Below are 14,392 nucleotides of genomic sequence, written 5' to 3'. Positions count from 1 at the left end.
CCATCGTTATAGTGATTTTATTTTTGAACATTCTCATGTTTGTTTGAACTTGTCAGTGCTTGTTAATTAGCAGAATTCATTGTTCAAATATTGGCAAACCCCTACTTCTCCATATATCTGAACTACAAGTCGAGATATCATTTGTAAAATTCAGGCTACATATTCCATGAAAATTTGGCATATGACAAGAACTTAACTGAAATGTACTCCAGTTTGCACCACCAGAAATTTTGGACCACTGCACACTTGGATCAGTGTTTTTTCATAGACAAAGGAAGATCTATTCTTTGACCGCATCATTATATCGTGACAGATTTCTAGAGTATAAACTATATGGAGTCCTATTTTTTGTTTCTAAATCAAGCCCATTTGTGCACCATCCTTTTTCGCGGCATGGTTCATGACCTTCTCAAGTATATGGATAACACTTCAAAAAATAGCGCACAAACATACTTCAAAAACTTAGCAATTGCAACTAATAAATAACAAATTCCCTCACAAAAATAGATAAATAAGTAACATATTTATAGGACAGGAGATTGTACAAACACAATATAATATCCCATGTTTCAAATGTATAAGGTAGAGATGAGAAGGCATACAACCTTCTCAAGTACCAGTAACACATAAAAAGGTTTTGGTGCTTAACTACAAGACACAATGGACTTTTAGTGTCACTTATTGTAATTGAAATGACTAACACACCGAGTCTTTGGAACTTTTATTCTGTATGTATATAGGTATTTGTAACTATAGCTAATAAATTGCTGCCAGTTGATTACTCGCATGGTTCATCTTGACTCCCTGCTGCACTCGGCTGGAGTGGTGCAGTTGCGCTAGTATCAACTGGAATCTGGGGTGCTGTAGAGGAAAACCCAACCTCCAGTTCAGATTGTGCTTCAGCTTCTAGAATTGTAGCAGCATTACGAAACGAGCGTGCAAGCTGCAAAAAACAATACATGTAAGTCTGATAGCTTGACCAGACATCTAGCAAGAATGATCAATACGCCATGAAGTAAAGCCTTGATGTTTGCAAAATTGTGGTGTGCAATGTGAAGAAATCAAGGCAAAAATAATTAACAAAGCAGACCACATACAACTATATATTGATTCTTGAAACACGAATCAGCTTTGGTGCACAGACCCCAATGAATTCTTTATAGTCGTTTTTTCTATCTCAAATATTTTGGATTGTAAGAAAAATACGTATTTGCTATTTATGCTATGCACTTCATTAGGACGTGAAAGTTTGAAGATGCGGCCAAGTTTTGTAGCCAATAGAACAAGCCATTAGATAGAGTGCATCTTAGCAGGAAATAAAGAACTGAATGTAGCTTGGACTGATCATGTTAATTAATTTGAAGAAAACCATGTTTAGCAGCATGTTGGCAAATGGAGATGTGTCTCACGCTAGATACAAAAGGACTAGTTTGGGTAAAATTATCAAAACAAGCCAACATTGTAGTTCGGGGCACACACTAGTGGGCTTACAAAGCCCACCTGGATACATAAGACGTTATCTCCAAATCTTTTTTGTTGATATCAAAATGTGACAGCCAATCCAATATGTTTCGGTAGCTAGAGAAGCCAAACCAACACATGCTACCAATGTGAGTGACTGAGTGTACAACTATGGCCATCCTAGCATGTGTCCATGCGCACCTACAACTGTTGAGTAGGCAATAGTCTAGTTTTTGAAAACACACAAATACAACATGCACAGACATACACATGCACACCATCACCCACATCGTCACCACAAAGGGCCTACTAAATACCATAGTGCAAAATTTTAAGATTGACGAAATTTTATGATTCACTATCTATGAGAATGTCGTCTCCCACCGAAAGAATATTCCCTCTTTAACGATACACTTGACGTTAAACCTAGGGTTTAGTCTCTGGTGAACCAGGGGTAGGACCACCCGCATAATCATTCAACCACATATTGATTCTCTAGTCTAGTGTTTTATGGTAAACCTACACCATTAGGTAGTTTCATCTTTGATTTGACTTCCCCGAAAAACTCCACGGGGTAGGATAGTAAGAAGCTGGTTCTAGGGAAAGCTAGGATTTCACTTTTCTTGTTGACACAATACCTATGACAATGACTGAATGACATTAATAGACGATGAGAATTGATGGATGCATATCCAGTGTGTCAAATTTATCCTGTTTGCATTGTCATATTTATAAATGATGGTGATGCTAGCTTGTCGATGACTCAACATGTTCTATCTTTAGTTTCCTCTCATTTTAAAAAAATAGAATATGTTGTTCTCGTTTGGTGAACCAAGACCAAAATTTTGCCTCTGGTTTCAATAATAAGTATTTACCAAGGAAGGTACTTATTATGTTTTCTTTGTGTGCTCAGTTTATTGCCGACAACTATTTCAAAAACAATAAAGTTATGGCTTTCAATCGTAAGTAGTATGCTAGAAACAAGAACACAACACTAACATACTAGAGGAACTATAAAGTGATGTATCTTTGTTTTGGACAATTTGGTAATTAATACATAACTTCATTGCTTCAAGGGAATAAAAGAGCATTTTGCATGTTGTGCTCTTCATTTATTGGTATGGATGTTTCTCAATATGTTTTCGTTGTTTTTGAAATATAGTAAGTTAATTTATACCTATCTAATTGAAAACTTACTTTCATAATCTATATAAAGCATCTTCCCTCTTCATTGTTTGGTTGGACTACATGTTTTCATATATCTCCTCTAAAAACATTTTACATTGAATTATATGTTTGTTGAGTTTTGAAGTAGAAAGTATATAATAATAAAATTCTAAACTGGTATGATGGTTTTGTGCTAAAAACATTGTGTTCTCAAGCTTCAGTTTCTCATTTTTTTCTTCATTTATGGATTTCTTATGTGCTGAATTCTAAGTTAAACATGTAAGTATGTAAATCTTATGTCAATAATAATGAATATTCAAATATTTTATGTTTATTGATTGGGAAAGTATTCAATCAGAGGCAACATCTAAGTATATCAAACTGCAACAATCAACCAAAATGAACTTCTCACAAAGTAAATGTGTTAACTTTTGTATAAACACTTGAACAGTAGTCTCCACACACATACGTAATAATTTATATCTCTGGAATCATACTTTCCATCTATGTTGGTGTAGTTTTTAGATCCTATATTATCAAGATTCTGGTTATATTGTTTGCACTTAGGCATATCCGGTGCAACTAAATATAAACTTCTTATTTATCCTGTGATGAGTAGTGAGAAGTTGCATAGTCGCAAACTTGATTCATTCTAAAAAACAATTTCGAACATACTCCCCGCCCCCTCCCGGTATGCGCGGGAAAGAATTTTGGATGATATATCTCAATATCTCATTGGGTGTTGAAAGTCGCTTTCCCATTATGTAGGGTGCTACTTTTAGTAAGTGTTGACTATTTTTAGGTATTTTCGGAAATACTACTGATCCATGTGATGGTAGGAGGCTAATGATTAATCCAGACCTTAAATTTTACTCCTAGCCAAGAGATGTTGAATGTGCTACATGGTCACATTATTGGGTCAACTAGGAAGCGAAATAAATTTCCTAATTTAACTGTTTCGTGGAATATAAAAATTTCTTTAGATACACATTAAAATGAGTGAGACTACTTCATAAACCATCTATATGCTGACATGGGTGCAATTAGTTTGACTTGAACCTGTAAATAACACTCACTTCTGCATTATATTTCAAATTCCATGTATCTATTGTCATCATATTTAACCATAAGAAATATATTCTCATGTCCCATGTGTCATGTTGGCAGATTTTCTTTCACACATTTTTGTAATGTTTTTGTGTTATTATAATGCAAGAATTTTAGCCATTGGGCGTTTGTCTATTCAGTATAGTAGAAATATATTATTCAGTTTTATATTTTCTAGTCTTGATTTAGAAATAATGCACGATGGAAGTGTTATAGTATATCGTTGTATGTCTTGGATCTACTTTGGCAAACCTCAACTTTCAGGCAGGCATTTTCAATCTTCAAGCAAGCAGCACAGCGGTATGTCCTCAACTCCTCGCGCATTTTTTGGTTCTCAATCGCCAATATTTTGTTCTCAATCTCCAAACGCTCATTCTGTTGCTTGATGGAGAGCTTCTGTGATGAATATCATTAACTAGTTTAGTATATTGGTACTATTATATTTAACTATGATAGCGTGCTAATTAAAATATTTATTATTGCAATCAAGACTACATAACAACAATAACATTGTGGCATGTCAAAAAAATATTATACACTTGATAAGATTAAAGAATTTTGCATGATAAAAAAGCACATAAATGTTTGTTGGTGCCTAAAAGATTAAGACGCACAAAAATAAATTTATATGGTTTTGTGTTGTCACTTTGCGACCTTAATCTAAGGACTCATCTTCATGACCAACAACTTGGCTCGTTTTGATGAAGATCTTGAGTTTCCAATATGACTGTAGAACCAATAAAGTGTATGTATCAAAACAATTAACACCTCTGGAATAATATGATGTTTTATTATGTGAAAAGAAACAAATTGCCTCCTATATAAATATATACATGAATAACTATCAGTGTATACACGGATATTTTAAGCCTCGGATGACTATACATATATGCATATTCATAAGTCTATATGTGAACTTCAGACTTCCAACTACTACAACAAATTTATAGCATCTAAATAGAAGTTTCTTTTGTTTTCAGAGTGGTGTGATTATTATAAAAAATATTAAATATTTATTTTTAACAATAATAATAATCTATTATCAACCATGACACAAATCTGGGAACAAACATGTTATATATTCCAAAGTATTCCTAGTTTTCCAAAAGTGAAAACTAAACTAACTAGGAAAAAGCAATGACAAGAAAGAGAGTATGTTTCACAGAAATAACATGGATGGATTAGTTTATATGTTTCACATAGATAAATGACGACTTTAGTGTTTTGTTGTTCTGATCCTTTAGTGAACATGTGAGCATTTTATCTATTGACCAAGAAAAGATCTTCTACTTTTAGTCAATCAAGTTAAAAAAGATCTTCCACTTTAGAAGAGGGAAAGTTTTGATTAACTGAGCCATTTTAAGATAATTTTTCTATAATCTAATAGAAAATTCTAAAACTTGTTCAAGTTCTTGTTCCGAACTTTCATGTGAAAAAAATTCTGACGACAAAGAAAGTGACACATGTCTGATATAAAAGATGAAATTTTAGTCGTCCTTTTTCTTCAAATCAACTATTTTTCATTCAATATTCGAACATAATAAAACTGAACAAATAGAACACAATTATCCACTGATGTATACTTGAAAACATAAAGTAAATAACCTAGTTTGAGTACTTCTCAAACATAATTGCTTATCTACCATAAAGGACACTATGATGTGCAAAACCAAGAAAAAATGGTCAAACATATATAGTATGCAGGGAAAGAAAATAAGTCCAGGAACCATGCCAACAAACACAAACGACAATCCTTTCTTTGGTGCGAGCATGTACCAAAAAACAAGCTATGATTTTTGATAATACAAAATATAAGAACTCGTAATTTCAAGTTATGCATAGTATGCCTACAAAATTTCAATGGAAGAATGCCCTTTATAACTATGAAAAGCATACCAGATAGCCTTGTTGCTCTGTTAGTCCTCCTAGATCATAGGGGTCAATGATTCTTTCTTTGTGCGAGCAACAAAGGGGTGCTTTATAGGATGATCACACAGAGCAATATCAATTTCTGGCCAGTACAACTTCCATGCCCAATATTTAAGTAGGATTGGTGCCTAAAGATGTATGTCGCACTATAGATAGATATTTAGATAGATAGGGACTGCGTTATTTGGAATAATAGGAAGCTGTGGGTCAAATCCTGTCGACCGCCTTTTCTGAATGATAGGGCATGACCTCACGAGTTGTAGGATGCATAAGATCATAACAAAGATAGAGTTGAACATATGCACATCCTTTTCCCGACACACTTTCGGTGCATGGGAGACGTAAGAGCCTAAGAAAGATAGAGTTGAAGATATACATATCCATTTTCTGACACACTTTCGGCGCATAGATAGACGGAGCACTACTTTAATAAGTAATATAGAAAAATGTCGGTCTAAGTTCCGCTCTTGTCCTAGTACCACCCACAGTACTCATCTATTGATATGTGGCGTTGATGTTAGGGTGTGGGCTGCCAGTTTGTGCAAGTCTAGTACACGTAGTGTCGCGTCTAGGTTGCCATGGGTGGGCTCCTAGGAAGTTCCACCACTTCAAAGAATGATGTGCGAGGCTTCAATGTGTTGGCGGTAGGTCCTATAGGACCAATAGTTATCAACCAGAGGGGGGGGGGGGTGAATGGGAGATCTAAAAATTGTTTTGAAACTTGAAAGCTCTCGGTACAACACAACGGAAAATAATCTAAGCACAAAAAATCTACGAGAGATTATCACACTAGAAGATAAAGTAGATAGAATAGAAAGATTAGACAAAGGACTCTATGAAAGAGATGATACCATCAAATTCTATTCAGATTTTTGGGAGTTACAGGTCTTTGGGAATCAATTAAATTGAGTCAAGGGGCCATATTTCAACATCAGAAAGGAGGAGGAGGAGGAGGGGCATCTTCCTCCTTTCCTACGGCTATGTCAGAATTCCTCTTGGGGCACTGCCATCATCGCCATTGCATTCATCCATCTCCACGACAATCTTCTTTCTTTGTATTGGGGCTTCTCCATCACAAAGCTTCTCAATACTTAGGCAAACATGATTATGTTAGGAATTATTTCCCTAGTATTTATTTCATCTTTACCTCTATGTTTGATTAGTTATTTGTTTGATGGCATTGGTGACATAGTATGAAGGTTGGTTGCACATATGTACATTACTCGTTCTATTTTTGTATACAAGGTCAGTTTGTTTTTCTTGTCAAACTTTGACTTATAGTTTTGGTCAACGAAATATAGGTTATATGCCATAAAAACATATCATCATAAAGTTCTTTGGAATGTGCATGCAGTGGCATACTTTTTGTGGCATAACTCAATTTTGTTGGTACAATTAATGGTTAAAGTTAGACATAAAAATATGAAGTGTCCTTATATAAAAAAGTGGAAGTATTAATTTCTATGATATCCTTTGTGGCTTTTGTATGAGTGCGCACGTGTAATATGGGAACCCATATGTTTTCTAATGCGTTATGATGAAGGGTGAAGGGGATGGGCGAGTGATAGAAATCATATCCCACTAGTACGGAGTTATAGCATATGGAATTATGGGGACCCCTGGTCTTTAAGCTATGATCGGTTTTTACCTTAATAATTTCCAGTTTCTAGGCGTGTTGCCCTTTGGGAGTTTAGTCATAAGTACATGTGAGTCATTGGTTTTGCAACATGTAACCTTAGGTTCCACCCAAGAAATAGAAACGAGATTCACTTGTGAGGGGAAACACATATTACATCTTACATAATGCCTTGTCTACCCTATTCTATTATACTACTCTACGACCTAGTCCATGCCTCACCATTTTTTGCATTGTGGGGACATTGGATAGAAAACACATAGGTATAACATTGTCTTTTGCATTTCCATTAAAGTAATCTCTAATAATGACAACTACTTTATCACAAAATTATCAATTGCCTAGAACACTTGCTCCCATTGGATATCATTAACTCCTTCACAACCATAACACACTCGCTCTCTTTAGTTCTTGCAAACTATTTAATAACAACACGAACTTTAATTGACTTGCCCCTACAAGCTAAATAAGACATATTCACTTGAATCTTTGTCAAGTAATCACTTAAATTTCATAAATAACATACATAACTTTCAGAACATTTTACATGAAATTCTCTTAATTTATGGGTATGGATGTCTCTCAATATGTTTTCATCATTGAAAGGACGTGGATGTCGCATAGAGGGGGGGGGTGAATAGGCGCTTTAAAACAACTAGTAGAGTGCCCGTGCGTTGCCACGGGCCTTCTAAATTTTTACTTTTGTATTTGTTATATAAAACTCCATGAATGTGACGCCCCCGATTCAATCGTACACTAATCATGCACGCAAATGTGTACGATCAAGATCAGGGACTCACGGGAAGATATCACGACACAACTCTAAAACATAAATAAGTCATACAAGCATCATAATACAAGCCAGGGGCCTCGAGGGCTCGAATACAAGTGCTCGATCATAGACGAGTCAGCGGGAGCAACAATATCTGAGTACAGACATAAGTTAAACAAGTTTGCCTTAAGAAGGCTAGCATAAACTGGGATACAGATCGAAAGAGGCGCAGGCCTCCTGCCTGGGATCCTCCTAAACTACTCCTGGTCGTCGTCAGCGGGCAGCACGTAGTAGTAGGCACCTCCAGTGTAGTAGGGGTCGTCGTCGACGGTGGCGTCTGGCTCCTGGACTCCAGCATCTGGTTGCGACAACCAGAAAGAAAGGAAAGGGGGAAAAGGGGGGAAGAAAGCAACCGTGAGTACTCATCCAAAGTACTCGCAAGCAAGGATCTACACTACATATGCATGTGTATATGTGTAAGGAGGCCATATCAGTGGACTGAACTGCAGAATGCCAGAATAAGAAGGGGATAACTAATCCTGTCGAAGACTACGCTTCTGGCAGCCTCCGTCTTACAGCATGTAGAAGAGAGTAGATTGAAGTCCTCCAAATAGCATCTCCAAGTAGCATCTCCAAATAGCATCTCATAGCATAATCCTACCCGGCGATCCTCCCCTCGTATCCCTGAGGGAGAGCGACCACCGGTTGTATTTGGCACTTGGAAGGGTGTGTTTTATTAAGTATCCGGTTCTAGTTGTCATAAGGTCAAGGTACAACTCCAAGTCGTCCTGTAACCGAAGATCACGACTATTCGAATAGATTAACTTCCCTGCAGGGGTGCACCACATAACCCAACACGCTCGATCCCATTTGGCCGGACACACTTTCCTGGGTCATGCCCGGCCTCGGAAGATCAACACGTCGCAACCCCACCTAGGCAAAACAGAGAGGCCAGCACGCCGGTCTAAACCTAAGCGCACAGGGGTCTGGGCCCATCGCCCATAGCACACCTGCATGTTGCGTGGGCGGCCGGAAGCAGAACTAGCCCCCTTAATACAAGAGCAGGCTTACGTTCCAATCCGGCGCGCGCCGCTCCGTCGCTGACGTCTGAAGTGCTTCGGCTGATACCACGACGTCGGGATACCCATAACTACTCCCACGTAGATGGTTAGTGCATATAGGCTCGTAGCCGACTCAGATCAAATACCAAGATCTCGTTAAGCGTGTTAAGTATCCGCGAACGCCGAACAGGGCCAGGCCCACCTGTCTCCTAGGTGGTCTCAACCTGCCCTGTCGCTCCGCCACAAAGTAACAGTCGAGGGCCGTCGGGAACCCAGGCCCACCTCTACCGGGATGGAGCCACCTGTCCTTTCAGCCCCCTCGTCAGAATCACTTGCGGGTACTCAATGAGCTGACCCGACTTTAGTCACCATCTGTATAGTATGTATGTATGTATAGTATATACCCGTGATCACCTCCCAAGTGATCACGACCCAATAGTATAGCAAGGCAGACAGACAAGAATGTAGGGCCAATGATGATAAACTAGCATCCTATACTAAGCATTTAGGATTGCAGGTAAGGTATCAATAGATGTAGCGACAATGTCAGGCTATGCATCAGAATAGGATTAACGAAAGCAGTAACATGCTACACTACTCTAATGCAAGCAGTATAGAGGAGAATAGGCGATATCTGGTGATCAAGGGGGGGGGGGCTTGCCTGGTTGCTCTGGCAAGAGAGAGGGGTCGTCAACTCCGTAGTCGAACTGGTCAGCAGCAGCGTCGGTCTCGTAGTCTACCGGAGAGAAGAGGGGGAAGAAATAATGAATATAGAGCAAACAAAGCATCACAAAATATAACAAGGCAATACGCGGTGTTCGGTGTGCCCTAACGCGGTAGTAGGTGATACCGGTGAAGGGGGGAAAACATCCGGGAAAGTATTCCCGGTGTTTCGTGTTTTCTAACAGATGAATCGGAGGGGGAAAGTTGCGGGTTCGATAGGTTAGGGGGGTGTGGCGGACGAACGGACTGCGTATCCGGATTCGTCTCGTCGTTCTGAGCAACTTTCATGTTGAAAATATTTTAATCCGAGTTACGGATTAAAAGATATGATTTTTAAAAGATTTTAACAATTTTGGAATTTATTTATTTATTTAATTAATTCGAAAAAATGTATTTATGACGTCAGCATGATGTCATGCTGACGTCAGCAGTCAACAGGGGTTGACTGAGTCAACCCTGACAGGTGGGTCCCGTTCGTCATACACTGTTAACTAATTAACCTAATTAAGTTTAATTAACAGTAGTTAATTAGGTTAATTAGTTATTAGGTTAATTAACCAGGATTAATTAACTTAATTAATTACTTAATTAATTAATTAATTAACATTTTAATTATTTAATTATTATCTATTTATTCATTTAACATTTTTTTAATTTTTTTTATTATTATTTTTTTAATCCCTCTTTTTTTTGTTCTGGGGCGTGGGGCCCCAAGGTCAGTGGCTCAGGGGGAGCCCTAACGGGCGAACGGCCACGGGTCCCGGGCGTAGGGTGCAGGCGCACCCGAGCGGGCACTCGCCCGCAAAGCAGGACGAGGCCGCCGGGGCACAGACGACGGGGAAGGCCGGCGAGGTTAGGCGCGCGCCGGGCGCGGTCAGCGTCCGACCTGGGCGAGGCAGGCAGTGACGGGCGCGGCTGCAGGTGACCAAGGACGTGGCGGGGGTGTGGGGCTGTGTGCGTGGCCACAACGCGCATGGCACGGGGGCGGCGCACGGTGCGGGTTGCGGGGCGCGCGGCCTTCGGGCGCGGTCGATGTGCGGGGGGGAGAGAGGAGGGAGGATGGGGCTCACAGTGAGCCGGACGGGGAGGCAGCGGCTCGAGGTGGCGCGGGTCGGGTGGCGCCGGCGAGGCGACGGGTGGACGACGACGGGGTCGTCCATGTCGAGGCAGGGGCGTGGCGTCGAGGCGGCGGGGGCGTCCAGCGAGGCGGGCGACAGGGGGGGAGCGGCGCCGACGTCGGGGGCGGCGAGAAGGCAACGGCGACGGCGATCCGGGACGGTGGCGTGGTCGGGCCTCTGCTTTCCTCGATCCAGATCGAGGGCAGAGGAGGTCGTGGGGGGGAGTGGACCGAGAGGGGGGAAGTGGGGAAGGGATCGGGCTAGGGTTTCAGGTGCGTGGGGGTTATACCACCGGGTTCGGCCGGCTGGGTCGCGTGGGTGGCTAGCTGGGCCTGTTGGCCCAGTTGGCCGGGGGGTGTCCCCTTTGTTTTTGATTTTTTTTTGTTTTCTTTATTTTCCTCTTTTCTTTTCTGTTTTATTTTTGTTTCCTATTATTTTAGGTTCTGTAAAAATATATACTTTGCATCTAATTGAACATTTCGATTTAGTCTACCGCCACAAAAGTCTAGACCCCAATTAATTTGGTTTGATATTTTATCAATCTGCAAAGGCATTTAAATAATCAGGTTTGCTAATATTTAAATCATTTTAGTGCATTAAAACACATAATAAAAGTGTGGTTCCTTCACAAATAGTTAGTAAGGATTATTTGCCACAAACCGAACATTTTGGTTTTAATGTTTCAAAAGTTTTGTTGTTTGCCTTTCTTTCAAATTTGAATTTGGATCGTTTCTGAACTAACGCGAGATTAACGACAGTAACTTTGATGGCTTGGCATCATTAACACGTGATTACTATAGCCTAATTATCCGGGCGTCACAATTCTCCTCCACTACAAGAAATCTCGTCCCGAGATTTAAGAGGGGGACTAAGGGGGAAAGGTCTGGTTACGAAATGCTAACGAATCTTCTCAGTCTTGGTTGCTCTTCTTGAAGAGGTCGATCCATTAGATTGACGTCTTCATTTCTCTGCTTCAGGCCATCATGGTGATGTCGTCCTTTTCTCGGGAACTCCAACGTACTTGCAAATAGGTAAGGGGCAGCTCGGCTACGACAGAATGTTTATGAGGGAAACAATCTGGGGTTAACCCATGAATGAGCGTAAGATTATCTCTCGAGCTGAACATATCGAATACATCAAGAGTAAGGTACGAAGGTACAATAAGAAGATTTTGGCAGCCAGGCGATCGTTCAATGCCTAGTCAGAAGGTGAAAGGGGTTTCAAGCAACGGAATAATTATTGTTTCCGATGCCAGAATTGATGATCTCATCGGAAGGTGGCTCATGAATTACATACGAGTCCACGCGGGAGGAATAACTTTGGGAACAGGGGGTGTACAGGAGAGTCAGGTTTCGATCCTGTGGAACTGTGGGTTATGGGCCCACCATGTGGATTAAAAGTAGGAAGGGACAGTGACATCTTGCACGATCATGTAAGCAAGGCATGCCAGAGGATAGTCTGTCGTTATGTCGGCAACAACATCGGTACCAAGGGCGAGGGACGAAGAGAACCATTTTCCTGCTCGTTGAACGAGGCGGACCATTAGGCAAAGTTCTCGTCCATCGGTGGTTACCAAAATGTCATCAACAAAAGTAACAGGGTCTCACTGGCAGAGTTGTACACCGAGGTGTTTACATAAGAAGTAAATTATTACTGCTTAGGTTATATAGATCACAAGAAAGGTCAAACAAACCAATGGAAAGGAAAATGTGATCATCAGGTTAAACAGAACAATGGAAAGGAAAATGTGTTTAAACACATATTTCAGGGGTATATCCTTCCCAAGGATAAGCAGAGCATGATATCCATGACAGGATATAATGTAGAAAACTCTTTAGGTAGGGGAGAGAATTTTCATGACATTACCCATACATCGGTGTTTGGATAATTGAGCAAGAAACATTTAGCATTGGGCTTCAAATGTTCTTGTTGAAAATCGGAGTACCACAGACATGCTTCGAGATAGCATTGACATGGTGTTTGTTTCAATCAAGGCCAAACTTTGGATATAGGAAAGATCCATTAGGAACAACTTGTAGGATAAGTCTTACAATTTCCTCTAGGAAGAATGGTTATCTTGCAAAAGAAATTATAATGATAGGTCCTCCAGCCGGGGGGGGGGGTGCTAGGCATGACATCATGTTACCGGGTCATCAAAGGATCAATATCATAACTCTTGGAAAGTTGTCCTAACCATCATATCTGACGGAGATTCAGGTATGATTGGTGTCAGGATACCTCAGGCTCAGGATGCCTGAGAAGAAAGGTGCAACACCAATTGACGGGATGACACTGTAAGATTCTCGGGAAATGAACTATGAGAGCGGGTTTTTGAAGCAATAGTTCACCATTAAACCAAGGAGAGGACAAGGAGGTGTCTGGTGAACTCAACGGCAATTCACCGAGATTCCCAAAAGATGGATTTCCACCATTAAGTGAACAAGGAGATAACATTTGTCAGATCAAATGATATAAGGAAGTATGCTCGAGGAAAACATACACAATTAAACATTGGTTGAAGGGTGCGCCCGAAGTACGGGTTGGGTTGCACGACCAATGTTAGAATGGTGATTCAATTAGCGAAGGACTTAGAATGAACTATCGATCATTAACTTCAAAGCAATATGGTTGCTAGAAGTGCATAATCCAAACAACACCGTTCACTTGTGGGTACCCCGGTTGGAATCAACACGAGGACCAAGAAAGAATGGTGATGGTGAGAAGTATCATTATAGCAAGAATTCTTAAGAGGTGGAGCAATCCTCACAACATTCTTAACATCAAAGATGGTAATACTCCGCGGTAGAATATAACATAAGTTGGATAGCAAGGAACTCAAGGTACAACACAATACAGGAACAAGTTTTGTGTTGGAGGGAATGCAATAATGTTGTCGCTGATAACACCAATCATCGAGGGCAAGGATGGTATTTCTCATCATGATTTCAATAGATCTCTTGGAAGAGTTCAGAATGTTGATGATATTCACGACACATTTGTCGCGAGAGTTCATGAAGATGTAATCGATCGGTGATGACATCAAGTCAAAAGTAATGATAAAGTGAAAGGTTATTGGAACCAAGGGTACGACACAAACTCGAAACCAAGCTTGTTGTTCAAGGCGAAATGATATGACGATGATGATCGACGTAAGGTTAGTTCATCGTCGAAAATTGTGCTCCGGGAAGAAGGACCGGGTAGCACAGTTAAAATTAGCTCGATAATGATATAGCCGATCAGGCTAGGAATGACTTGAAGGATTAATAAATTTGTAAGCAGTGATGGGTTCAAATACTTGTTGAATCGCAATGCGAACTCGATTCAGTTATCGGTGTCTTTGAGTGTATAATAACTCAGAGCCCGTGAAAAATTGGAATCAGTGGAAAGGTAGCACTTGATGAAGAACTCATAAGAAGTT

General features: G+C 40.2%; 1 pseudogene; it reads right to left on the bottom strand.

The window, feature by feature from the left end:
• Positions 1-504: 504 nt before the first annotated feature.
• Positions 505-11,016, bottom strand: LOC123186865 (uncharacterized; annotated as a pseudogene).
• Positions 11,017-14,392: the final 3,376 nt, after the last annotated feature.

Source organism: Triticum aestivum, chromosome 2A, assembly GCF_018294505.1.
Source record: "Triticum aestivum cultivar Chinese Spring chromosome 2A, IWGSC CS RefSeq v2.1, whole genome shotgun sequence".
NCBI classification, from domain to species: domain Eukaryota; kingdom Viridiplantae; phylum Streptophyta; class Magnoliopsida; order Poales; family Poaceae; genus Triticum; species Triticum aestivum.
The sequence above is the reverse complement of the archived record's forward strand: the minus strand, read 5'-3'. Positions and strand labels throughout refer to the sequence as shown.